Genomic DNA, 14,343 nt, shown 5'->3' on the forward strand with positions numbered 1-14,343 from the left:
AAATAGTACTTGCCAGCCTCTAGGACAGCCTCAAATGTTATACCCAGGTCTATTAGAGCAGGATAGTGGTTGGTACAGTGCACTATAGACAGGTGAACCCTGTCCCACACCTCCCCCTACCTGTTACACTTGTGGTGGAAACTGTGAGCCCTCCAAAATTGACTACAAACACTAGAAACCTAATGTACCCACATATAGGTGTCCCCTTCACCCATAAAGGATATTGTAGTAGTGTAAAGTTGGGATAGAGGGCTTTTGGTGAGTTTGTAGGGATCAGCAGACAAGATAAAGGAGCAATGGTGAAATGTGTACCTGGGAGCATTTATATGAAGTCCATAGCACTGCCCCATACGGTGCTTCATTGCTCTTCTGAGATGTCTGGTGGACCAGTCTACTAAAAATGCTGGCCCCTCCTACATCCCAATGGCTTGATTGTCTATGTTTTCCACTTGTACATTTTTTTTCAAATGTATGATTATGTTGAATGAGCAAATATATATATTTTTGGGGCCCTAAACATTTAAAATCTTTTCTATATTCAAAAAAAAGATGTTGCTTTATTACCTAAGGAGGTATTTTACTAAACCGTGGTAGCGGTTTTAGCTTGCGGTAGAAATCAGTTGATGGTAAATGCCAAGATGTCCATTATATTCCATGTGCATCTCAGCATTTACCACCAGCTAATTTCTACTGTGAGTTAAAAACGCTATTGTGGCTTAGTAAAAGACCCCCTAAGCCTGAGTTATAGGATCTGTGTGTTACTGTTAAGTTAGATAGTCAATGGGATAACTTTGTAATGTGACCTACCTAGCCACTTTTCTAGGTGGTTTTCATGATATTATTTGTTTTGACATCATCTCTCACTTTTCTGTTACCCATCTTCTATTCTTGTGGACTTGGAATTTGATACTGTTTCCTTTTCTATTTTTCTTTTTTTGTTGTTGATTGATAATGTTTGAATATTACCTGCTTGAGTCTCATCATTTTTCTGCAACAAAGTTTTCATTGTTAATGTGTTTTGAAAATATAATTTAAAAAAAAAGAATGCTTGCTGAATTTCTACATCAGCTATGCAAAGTTAAAGGAAAATTACATATTTCCACCCACTGTACCATTTCAATGCCAATTCTAAATTACTGATTAGGTGCATAGCAATTAAAAATTGAGGTAAGCTCATTTAGTTCTTGAACAGAATATAAATCAAACAGATTGGAGAGGGAGAAGCTTGCTGCATTGTGAATTTCTAACCTGCTATGAATATTTCAGCTTAGAGTCTGATTAATTAAAGTGTAGTGATGACAGAAACAGAAATAATGGATTCGACACAAAAGAAAATGACTTTAGCTTAAGGTGATTTCCTCAAATAAAAAAGGATAATGTTTTGTGATCACAATTTTCCTATTACAGTGAGAATATTGACTACACACTTTTATCAGTTTATAGCTATAATTCATTCAGCAGGTACTTACATTGACTCTATTAATGGAAGGTTCACATTTTATCTGCAAATGGTTTTTATTAACCTTATCTAAATCTCATTGTTCATAAGAATCGAGCCCAGCATGTTGTCTGTGACAGTTGCTGGTTCAAGTCACAAATATTTGACAAATCCTAAAACTAACCGGGTCAGTATTCAAATGATGGTGGTCAACATATTTTAGTGTTGACTGCTGTTCTCTCTAAGCCAAGCGGGAGTCCTCCAACTGCATTGCTGCCAAAAATGAGGACGTTATAATGCCTTTGTATCGCTCCATGGTGCGACCGCACCTCGAATATTGTGTTCAATTCTGGTCACTGCATCTCATAGTGGAATTAGAAAAGGTGCAGAGAAGGGCGACAAAAATGATAAAGGGGATGGGATGACTTCCTTATGAGGAAAGGCTAAAGCGGCTAGGACTCTTCAGCTTGGAGAAGAGATGGCTGAGGGGAGATATGATAGAGGTCTATAAAATCATGAGTGGAGCGGAATGGGTTGATGTGAAGCATCTGTTTACGCTTTCCAAAAATACTAGGACTAGGGGGCATGCGATGAAGCTACAAAGTAGTAAATTTAAAACGAATTGGAGAAAGGTTTTCTTCACTCAATGTGTAATTAAACTCTGGAATTCGTTGCCAGAGAATGTGGTAAATGCAGTTAGCTTAGCAGAGTATAAAAAAGGTTTGGACGGCTTCGTAAAGGAAAAGTCCATAGACCATTATTAAATTGGAGTTGGGGAAAATCCACTATTTCTGGGATAAGCAGTATAAAATGTTTTGTACTTTTTTGCCGGGGATCTTGCCAGGTATTTGTGACCTGGATTGGCCACTGTTGGAAACAGGATACTGGGCTTGATGGACCTCTGGTCTGTCCCAGTATGGCAATACTTATGTACTTATGTGACAAGCAGGTTCCTTGGAGTCCTGCAGAATTTCCCTATCCTTCACTATTGAAAATGTGATAGTGAAACAGTCCCCGCCACTCCTCCACTGGTAGGACTGTAGATGGAGAACTCCCACTCGGCTTAGTGGTGTTGACTGCTGCCAGCTAATCTAAACCCTGATATTCAATGCTGGGCCATATCCAGACACCAGAATTGAATATCTGGACATATCTGGCCATGTGCTGGGCCAACTTAGTATTACCGCTTCTGATCCCTCCAAACTCAGCACCCCTACAATGTTCCCCCACCCAACTCAGCACCCCCGATGCTTTCCTAACCTAGCATTCTCCCAATGCTACTACTACTATTACTACTATTAAACATTTCTATAGCGCTACTAGACTTACGCAGCGCTGTACAAATTAACATGAAAAGACAGTCCCTGCTCAACAGAGCTTACAATCTAAATTGGACAGATGAACAGACAGCTATGGGTGGGGAAATTGCAGTGATGTGCTCTCATGATCTCCCAAGAACCTCTGGGACTTACTCTGGGGGCCATCCCTGGTGGGAAAGGGCAGAAGTAATCCTCCTCTGCTCTTATCCCATCTAGCTCCAGGTACAAAACAACACCTACTGACCCCTGTCAATAGTCTTGTGGTACTGCCACTAGGGGTCAGCTTACCACCTCGTAACTCTCACAGATCTGCTCGCTTGTACCTAAATCTGCATTACCCAATCTACAGAGGCCTCAAGTATAAAACCACCTACGCTTCCACCTTTTCCTACATTAGTGCACAACTGTGGAATGGTCTACCTAAATTTGTGAAAATCAACCCTGATCATCCGACCTTTAAAAATACCTTAAGACCTTCTTATTTGGGAAAGCTTACGCTCCTGACCTGCCCGGCACCGCTGTCTATTAAATTCCATTTCTCTTTCCACATTTCCCCACCTCTGCTATTACTTACTAGCCTCTTTCACTACAATGCCATTGACTGTTTGTTGTAGACTTGATGTATGCTTTCTGTAAATTCCTGTAAGCCACATTGGGCCTGCCCTTGGGTGGGAATATGTGGGATATAAATGCTATAAATAAATAAATAAATATAAGGGCATATTGCATGAGGGTGCTGAGTTGGGGAGAGCATTGAGAGGCTGCTAAGTTTGGAGAAGCAGCGGGAGGCTGCTGAGTTGAGAGGAGCATATTCGGACTGTTATGTCAGGGGGCAGCATTGTGACTACGGAGTTCTTGCACCAGGCCAAAAGAGGACTTATTTCTGGAGTTCATAACTGATAATGCATATAAGCAACTTATCAAGGTGCACTTAGTAATTTTTTTAAGCATGCCTGTGGCACCCACTATTGGGTGTTCCCTGGTGACATTTTACTTGACTGTGTGCATTTTAATAAACTGGCTAGAAACCAGTGGCGTTCCGACGCTGGCTGGCACCCGGGGCAGATCGCCGATGCGCCCCCCTGGGTGCAGCGCGACCCCCCCCCCCCCCGGCAAAATGATACCTCTCCCCCCCCCCGGGTGCATGCCGCTGGGGGGGGTGTCGCGGCGCGCGCCTGTTGCCCTGTCTCCGAGTTCGCAATTCGCATGTGTTCACTGCTCCCTCTGAGTCTGCCCTGGAATAGAACCTGGCTTATGAGGGTGAGAAAGTGAATGTATGTGTCTGTGTGTCCTTGCTAAACTCTCAGGCTATGGCAGATGGGTCATGATGTTTTTTGCCTTGTCTATCTGTGCATATATAGGTGACCCAGAAAGCAGAAAATATTTATTTATTTTTATTTATTCATTCTTGTATCCCACGAGTATCCAAAAATCAAATTTTGGTTCAATGTGGCTTACAACTGATTAACAAGATGAGATTACTATCTGGATTGACCCTATCTAGCTTTGTCTATATGCACTGGACAGAGATAAAGTAAATTGCTTACTTTAGTACGTCTCTGTAAAGATATAGGGATAATCTTAGCTTTCAGCACAGAAGGGGGAAGATCTATTAGGGTAGCAGCTTGTGGTTAGTATATGCTTTGAACAACCACTTTATTCTTTGACATATGATACATATCTAATATCTAAATTTAAATAAAGGTATTAATTGTAGCTATTTTATTTTTACTTGTTTTTTTTCTGTGTTGTCAGACAATTATGGATGTAAGCTCCACCCCTGGCCCCACCCCTAATCCCGCCCCCTTTAGCCTCCCCAAACAGTTGGGCCACCGACCGCCTATGCATAGATGTCTCTTCCCCTTCTGAGATCAGAGTTGAACATCCATATTTTGGCCCATCCCTAGCCTTGCTCAAAACACACCCAGACCAAGCCCCCTTGCCATTGTATATGACTGCAGATAAAGAACCACACAGTCAATCCAATCTGCCCAATGAGGCTGCCAGAGCCACACAACCGTTTTACAAACTGAAAACATTTTACTCGCTATCAACCTTAAGGTGTCTTCCCCTCTCTCCTCTGAGTTACACTCAAAGCATATGACATGAATGTGATATAAAATATGCATACTCATTCTTGAACTGTACTTTTTTGGGGGGAGGGAGGGTCACAGACATTTCATTTTTTTCCAACTGTCAGTTGCCATCGAAGTTCACTCTAGCCCATCTATAATCAAGGCACAGGCCATAGAAATTTGCCCAGCATTGGCCTTACTTCCCAACTACTGGAGTTGTCCTCTAAGCACTGCTAAGTTTTGTTTTAATGATATTCTCTTTCCATGTAGGGATTCTTTATGTTTATCCCATACATTTTTTTAATTCTGTCACTGTTTTTGTCTCTACCACCTCTAGTGGGAGGGCATGGCAGGCATCCACCACCCTCCTGACGTTATGTCTAAGTCGCCTATCTTGCAACCTCAGTTCATATCCTCTAGTTCTATGCTTCCCCTTCTCTGGAAAAGATTTGTTTGTATATTAATACCTTTCAATTATTTAAATGTCTGTATCATATCTCTCCTATCCCTCCCTCCTTTCCTAGTCTAGGGTTGACCATAACTGTGCAAAAATGATCTGAAATGGAATTTATTCTCTGCTTAGCAAAATGTAAATCTATCAGACATGAAAGTGTTTATAGCTAAAACATTTCTCTGAAAAATCACTTGACTACACCCCCTCTGTTGCTATTTTTATAGGAAATCTGAATAGTAATAATGCTTCATTACATTCTGTATCAATAATAGTGTAGGATGCCAATAAATGACCAATCAGCTCTTGCAAGCTGCTTTGCAGCATAAATTATAACCATAGTGTATGGTATAGATCCCATGCAAATGTGAGGATAATGACTTAATCATAACTGCTTATGCTGATACATTGCAAGTATGCCTGTCATGCATTCTAACATTCTATGTAACATTGATAGATTTATAAATCAACATGGGTAAAAAAAAAAAAACAATAATCCAAAACTGCTACACTTGTTCTTTTAGCTGATGGTCTGATTTGTTTCAACGCAGTGCAATGATTTTTCATAAGAATCAAATAACTGGAAAACTATTTGTGTACCATTACCTTGCTGATCAATATCAAATTATCCTGAATGAGGTCTGTGATACAGCACAACATAAGTATTATATTACATTTTGATCAAGCTAAAAACTTCTAGTTTGCAGTTGGATCAATATGTACCCTGAAGGTCAATATGCCTTCAGTCATTTAAAAATACAGCCCTTCTAGATGTATAGGTCTAATTGATACTTTACTGCTTACTTTGAACTCTTTGTTGAATTTGCACTGATTTCATTTATCTGCTGCTGTCAGCAGCATTACAATAAAGTATGTTCATATTGTTAAGAAGCTGTAGTTTTTTTTAAAGGTTCACCATGGTGATAAAGCTGTCTACATTCTCTTACATTTCAAGGTTTTATTTAAGTCCCTCTTATTTTATTCCTCAGCCGATAACAACTGCTACAGCTGAAAAGGTTTTAAAAATGTATTTAAAAACATGCAGTATTTTCAATTACAGCTGAAGAATGGTAGCAATGGAAAGACAGATTTGGCATTCAGAATTGACAATTCAGTGACTCATGATTCAGGGTGTGGCTTTTTTTTCTGATTGCATTGTTTGAAGAAAGAAAAATCATAGGGGGCGATATTTAGTTGATGCCAGTGCTATGCTGGGTACTGACATTGAATTTCTGGGTTTATGCAGCACTTAACTGCATAAGTGACACCTCATAAAGGCAGGATTGATTTGACCGCTTAATTTAGGGGCTCTTTTACTAAGCTGCGTAGTAGCCTACATACGACCAACGCACGTCAGTTTGGAGTTATTGCCCAGCTACCACATGGCCCTTGTGGTAATTTAATTTTTGATACATGTCTGCTACATATGCCGGAAAATAATTATTAATTTCTGGCATGTGGCAGAAACTGAGTGGTAATCATCCATTCTATGCGCGTAGATTACCGCATGGTTAACGCGTGAGAACTTACCGCTAAGTCAATGGCTGGTGGTAAGGTCTCAGACCCAAAATGGATGCATGCCAATTTTTATTTTGCCGCACGTCCATTTTTGGCAAAAATTTTAAAAAGGCCTTTTTTACAGGTGTGCTGAAAAATGGATCTGCGTGCGCCCAAAACACGCACCTACACTAACATAGCCCATTTTTCGGCACACCTTAGTAAAAGGGCCCCTTAGGCAGTTAAGTGCTGAATATTGACTTTTAACTGCATAAGTGCTGACTCCACCACTGGACTGCTCACAAACTAGTCAGCTTTGAGTTTAGTGGTCAGTGGTGATATTCCGTGGCACTAACCGCTTACACACTGCTGAATATCACAAATGATGTAACTGGCCAGGAGCCATTTCTGGCCAGTTAAATCACTTTGAATATCAATCCCGTAATTTATAATGTTCAGAATTACTGTGAATAAATTAACCCTCTATACACCTTTCCTACCTGTACCCTTGCCAGAGGAAATTACGTGATGTGACTTCTGTCAGCAAGGCTCCTCAAGAGTAGGTCTCACATTCTGAGACTCCTTTTCAAAGGTGCTGTGCATAATTCAAGAATACTTCTGCATCAGAAAGTAAATGAAAAGCCTGGTTATTCTCCCAAATCTATCCATACCACATCAGGACCACATTAACACACACCCTCTAACTGAGACCAGTTCCAAATACCATATTCAACTGTACATACGTAGGTCAACGTTCACATTCCATGGCCAGCATTATTTATTTATTTATTTATTTACCACCTTTTTGAAGGAATTCACTCAAGGTGGTGTACAGTAAGAATAAATCAAACATAAGCAATAGACAATTACAGCAGTAAAAATATTCAAATAACAGTACAAAGTATGGCATTGTATACTACTTACAACATCAACACAATGCGTAATAAAACATTTTAATATACAGCATAGGATATAAGCAAAGATGGAACATATAGATAAGTAACAGAGTAAGAGATATGAGAGTAAGAGGAGTTAGAAAATAAGGTGACTAATTTAAGGCAAATTACACATAAGGTCATAGAGGTGATTAAATATTATCTCAGTTAGGCTAGGAGTGGATAAACAGGTCCTGCTGTAGTATGTGCAGCCTGAGTCACTCCTTGTGTGTGTGTGCGTGAGACTAACAAGTTAGTTTCTTCTTCCATTAAAAGCCTGGTTGAAAAGCCAAGCTTTCACCTGCTTCCTGAAGTAGAGATAGTCTTGTGTTAAGCGGAGCCTTTCAGGGAGTGCATTCCAGAGTTTGGTGGCTACTCATTTAAACGCTGTCATCTGGATGTCAGCATGAATTATTCAACACCATCACCTGGATACCATCCGGATCCCTTAGGGTAACTCCTAGCTCCACCCAGGCTCTGCTTCCAGATTATACCAGTGCTATCCAGATAGTACTGGGATGGTGTCAGAGACAATGCTGCTAAAAAATTGGAGTATAGTCTGGTCAGCAGCACTTCTCTGCGTAACAGGGCAGATAATTTATCCTCATTCTAGCCAGCCATTTTTAGTTGCCCTACTACTTTTATCATACCCATCTCGTATACCTATGAGGTTCTTTTTATTAAAGTACAGTACATTTTTGTACTTACTGTGCTTTAACAACAAAAAAAATAATGTGTACTGAGAGCAAAGGCTGTGAAGTAATTGTTGAGGGCACCCTACTTGTCTTCTGCAATTCACACACTGAACTTTTCTTTACTGCACGTTAATCTTGCCAGGGATCTTGCCAGGTACTTGTGACCTGGATTGGCCACTGTTGGAAACAGGATGCTGGGCTTGATGGACTTTTGGTCTGTCCCAGTATGGCAATACTTATGTACTTATATACTTATCTGATTGCAGTTAGCATGGAATCACTTAATGCCTCTTCTTACACCCAGACTAACTGCAGAAGGGATCGTGCATGGTAAGTACCATGGGGTAAGAGCAGCATACAGTCCACTTGCATTGTCCGGCGATAACCTGCCCATTTCCTGCCTCTTCACAGCATGCAGTTAATGAGTGAATTATATTGTTATGGTAATAGTTTTTGCGCTCGTTAAATATCAGCACACATTAATTCACATGTATTTAGGGGTGGACAACCTCAGTCCTCAAGGGCCGCAGCCCAGTCAGTTTTCAGGATTTCCTCAATGAATATGACTGCATACAGTAGAGGCAGTGCATGCAAATCGATCTCATGCATATTCATTGGGGAAATCCTGAAAACCCAACTGGGTTATGGCCCTCGAGAACTGAGGTTGTCTACTCCTGTGCTAACTGCCTAAACACACTTTATATTCCCAACAGCCTCTATATTCCCAACTGCACATGTCCCCTCTGATGTCTGAGATGAATTTAATTGTATTGTGCTGATATTGTATCATATTTATGTTATTTAAATGTTTTACTCTTCTGTTTTAATGTGTACATTATTGCTATCTCTATGATTAAATTTGCCTGTTTTGAAGTTTACCTTACTATTCTAATTGTGCATTTTTTTCTATTGCTATGTTCCTACTGTAGATAAGTTGTCCATGTTATGCTACATCTGTTGTGCAGTGCCTTGGGCAATTCACTTCATAAACACAGTTAATATATCCAGACAAAGATATAATGAGGGGATGGATATGAACAACTGGTTTAATACTTCTTTTTCCTTGCATCTTAAGGATGTGCATTCATTAGCCTGCATTTGATTCATTAAGTGTTCAAAATCGGTTTAATGCACCTATGAATTAAAAACACATGTATAGTTCTAATGTGGGTTAATTTTTTTTCTATTAACATGAATTTGTGAAATGAATCAGAAACCAATAAAACTTGGTGTAAAAGACAAATTTTCTGACCCCCCCCCCCTGCATTTTCCCCCTGTACATGTCCCTATTGTCTCCATTATGAACATGCTTTCATTTGAAATAAAAGAGCAAATGAAACAAAATTTTGTATTCTGTTTTGCTTTTTAAAACAAAATTTTAAAAAAAATTAAGGGGCCCTTTTACTATAGGATTTTAAGTCCTTAGGACTAAATTCTATAAATCTTGTCTAAAAATTTGGCGCCAAAATAAAATTCGCATAAGTGCATTCTATAAAGTACACCTCAGTTTAGGTGTACTTTATAGAATAAGTCTAAATTTCCATGTGGTTTATAGAATATGCTAAGCACCTGTACACATGACTATGCCGGCTGCAAAGAACAAATAATCAAGAAACTCCAGACAGCCAGAACACTGCAGCTAGACTCATATTTAGCAAACCAAAATTTGAAAGTGCCAAGCCCTTACGAGAAAAAATATACTGGCTCCCACTTAAGGAATGCATCACGTTCAAAATATGCTCACTAGTTCACAAAATTATCCATGGAGACGCACCAGCTTACATGTCAGACCTGATAGACCTATCACCTAGGAATGCCAAAAGATCATCCCGCACATTCCTTGATCTGCAGTTCCCCAGCTGCAAAGGAATGAAATACAAACTAATGCATGCATCAAACTTTACCTACCTGAGCACACAGTTATGGAATGCACTGCCACGCAGCTTGAAATCGATCTACGAAAGAACGAACTTCCGCATATTACTGAAGACCCATCTCTTTAATAAAGATCAACCAATGTGAATATGTACAACTCACCCATCTATATTCAGAACTGTTTCTTAATATCTGCTTGTATACTATTACTTTGTTTTATTATCATCATGCTGACCAAGATCCTGCAATACTAAATGTTTATTACTAACATTCTTCCACTACTCATGATGTATTGTAAGCCACTTTGAGCCTGCAAAGAGGTGGGATAAGGTGGGATACAAATGCAACAAATAAATAAATAAATTTAGTCATGGGCAATAATGCTAAGTAAAACCTGGTATAAATGTTAACGCCTAAATTAGGCATAGACCGGGTATATTCTATAACACTGAGCATATATTTTAGAAACACCCACAACCCACCCATTCAACGCTCATGGTCATATCCTCTTTTCAACTATGTGACTTAAAATTTATGCACAGCACATTATAAATGTGCCTAGACAGTTCTGTGTGTAAATTCTAATTAATGCCAATTAGTATCAATAACTGCTTGTTAATTGGCAATTATCAGCGCTGATTGGCTTGTTAACCAATTAGGTTATGCACCTTGTTATGGAATACGCTTCAATTTCCATGTGAAAATCTCGATGCCATATATAGAATCCGGGAGTTAATGCATGGCTAGTGAGCACAAATAGGTAAACCCATATTAATGGTAGCCTACGTTGCTAACTTCTCTATTAAATTAGTACCTGAGGCACTGGAGGATTAAGTAGCTCAGGCAGTAACTTCCTATCTGTTTGACTGGTCACAACTCTTTGAATATCTAATCATGCTATTCCAGCAAGGATATACAAAATGCTTGAGATTAATCATTGCATATAATAATTCATCAGCTGTCATTCAACCGGGTCAAACTTTATTGCATTGACAGAGTGTTCCTATGCTGAGCAAGCATACTCAGTAGCAGTGGCATATTTATTCAGCCCCCACCCCCCCGCCACCCATACCTTAAAATCATCTCTGTTCCAGTCTTCGCCCAGGCAGTGGGACTCATAGGCTGCCTGAGGCCTGCACCGGGACTTCCTCTCTGAACCGTCCTGCCCCTTCTTACACAACTTCCTGTTTTGTGAAAGGCAGGATGGTTCAGAAAGGAAGTCCCAGATCAGACTGCAGGCAGCCTATGTGTGCTGCTGCTGCTGCTGCTACTCGGGCGAAGACTGGAGCAGAGATTAATTTAATGTACCAGGGGGAGGGGAGACATGTGGGAGATGGGTATGTGTGAGACACACTTCCTGTAAAAAAATTCCTGGCTACACCACTGCTGAATAGGAATGTCTACAGGGCAAAGTTTTCAGTTTGTTGGGTTCCTCCCCCCCCCCCCCAAAAAAAAAAAAAAAAACACACACACACACACACACACACAGTTTTTGGATATTTTGTTTAGAACACTTCATACATTCATTTTAAAACAAAAATTTAAACTCGTGTTAGAAAATTTTAATGCATGATACTCCACTTAACACATGTTAATTCATAGGACAATTTATGTTAAATTAACATATGAATCACATAAAACTTTTAAAACATGCTAATGAGTAAAATGTGTGCTAATGAAGGCACATCCCTATCACTCAGTACTGGAGTAATTTATGCCAAGCAGAGCAGTTCTGATCCTAGCTGTCTGCACTCTTCATTCTGAGTTTGCAGGCCCACAGATGATATCAATTAGGATTCTGGTCTTAATTCTTCGTTGTATTGTGTGGATCTTGAAGGAGAGTGTGTGGTCCAGAGCGATTCAAAGACACACTGAACTTTTGCAGTGACTCACTTGTATGGCATTCCAGTTGATGTTTAATTCTGTAGAATTAAACATCTTGATTGCACAGATGTTGCAGTGTGTCTTGTTTAAGCTTGGTTGAAGATTGATAACATAGTAGTCAGTTAGTCATCAGCGCAATAAAAAAGCTGCATGGGTTTTGATGAATTGGTTGATTATTCATTAGAAAGGGCCAGTGCTAATACACTTCTTTCTAATAAACTATTTTGTTTTAGGCGCCAACTCAGCAGTAGAATCCTAGTAGAGGATTATTAATGGTTCTGACCTCCAGAAGCATGTCCAAAACTTTCTTAAGCAAAGAAGCAAAAATCAAAGCACAAGAAGCCTTCAAAATGAAGAGCGTCTTAGCTACACTTTATTGGTGAGTCCCGACATGGGGTTTTACTCATTGGTTATTACGCCAGTGTTTGGCAATGATTTGTAGTGCGGTACATTTTAAAAGGTCAACATTTTGTTCCCGTGCTTTTCAGCGTCTCTTCATTTAGTTCCTAGTGGACCTGTCTTTTTAAAGACAAACTTGTTTTTTTTATCATTGGATGATTTATTTCTTTGGCATCAACATCACACAATAGACCCCTGACACGGGCATTTGTTGCCGAAACGCAGACCGTGTCAGGTCTCACCAATAAAGAGTAGCTGGGACACTCTCCATTTTGAAGGCTCCTTCTTCTTTCTTGGCTATTTGTTTTTGTTTCTCTGCTTTTGGATTCCCACTTTTCTGTGTCAAAACTTTCTTAAACCCAGCTGTATTATTAATCTTGACCACATCCTCTGGCAATGAATTCCAGCTTCAATGTGTGCTGACTGAACAAAATACTTTCTTAAATTTGTTTAAATCTGCTGCCACTTACTTTCACACTGTGTCTGAATCCTGCTACTATTTGAAAGGGTAGCTAAGCCATATTACCTATTCATCTGTTCTACACCACTCATGATCTTATAAACCTTTCCTATCTCCTCTTAATCATCCCTTTCCAAGCTATTCTAACCCCATTTCATTTTTGTTGCCCTTACCCCTAGCTTTTCTAGTTCTGCTGTATCTTTTTTTTTTTAGATTTGATGACCAAAACTGTATGCAATACTCAAGGTATGATCACTCCAGCTGTGATATTAGTAGGATAATTCTCTATTTTTCTCAATTCCTCTGACAGTAATTCAGATTTTGTTTTACTGCTGCTGCACGCTGAGATAAGAATTACAAAACTATGTGCTACAATGCCATGAAAATATGTGAAGTTTTCTGAAGAATCTTGGTGCTTTCTTTTGCTACTTGGACTTTGTCATGTGCTTTGTACCCTCTCTTTGTTGTAATACGAATGGAAGATCATAGCTATGTTTTTTGGGACTCAATTCAGTTGAAAATATTTCTGTATTCTAAGAAAAATTCTGTTAAGTGATCGGTTAACAATGTTTTTCTATTTGGAATTTATGGCTAGATTTATCCTTAGGTGTCTTTCCCTTTTCCTTAAATCCTGTGATTAGTTGTTAATATCTTGATAGCATCTCTCCTTTTCTGGGATCTCCTCCATGTATTGGGGACTTGTTTAGTGATATTGAGTGGGATTTATTCCTTTATTTTTTCTTCTGCAATATTTTGATTAATTATATTCTGTATTCCTAATATCCATTTTTTCTGGGCAAAGATCGTGTCTTTGTTTATATTATACAAACTGCGCAAATATAAAGAATACAAAAGATTCAAATTTTGGAGCTTGGCTCTTTAATTGGCTCCTCTTGGATATACAGTGTTACAATATCCACACAAATGTGAATTAACACATTTTTCTATGTATTAAATGGAAAAACTGATGGGAATATTATAAATAGTTAACACAGAAGTTTGCCATTATCACGTTAGGTATGGTAGTCCCCACTTCATAACTGCAAACCCTTACCAATGTAGTATTTATAGGCCTCTTAGTTCATATCATTTAAAAGTTTTGAATAAATAATTACCTATCTTTCTTTCTTCATTTTTTACTACTTTGAGCATTTCACTAGAATTATATATCAATGATGAAACAGCGCATCTAGAGTCAATAAAAAGTGACTGCAGGGATGTGACTCAGCCATTTTTCTAAAGAATAGTAATTCAAGTTCTACTTCTTCCATTTATAGCTAGTATCAGTGCATTAGGAGATGATGCCAAAAAAAAT

The 14,343-nt window shown here is 39.0% G+C and overlaps 1 long non-coding RNA gene across 1 annotated transcript in view; it reads left to right on the forward strand.

Moving 5' to 3' along the window:
* Positions 1 to 13,233: 13,233 nt before the first annotated feature.
* Positions 13,234 to 14,343, forward strand: part of LOC115479270 — a 66,674-nt gene continuing 65,564 nt past the window's right edge. The window contains exon 1 of the long non-coding RNA XR_003943639.1: positions 13,234 to 13,274. This is a non-coding gene — a long non-coding RNA (uncharacterized LOC115479270). The remainder of the gene's footprint in view (positions 13,275 to 14,343) is intronic.

Source organism: Microcaecilia unicolor, chromosome 10, assembly GCF_901765095.1.
Source record: "Microcaecilia unicolor chromosome 10, aMicUni1.1, whole genome shotgun sequence".
NCBI classification, from domain to species: domain Eukaryota; kingdom Metazoa; phylum Chordata; class Amphibia; order Gymnophiona; family Siphonopidae; genus Microcaecilia; species Microcaecilia unicolor.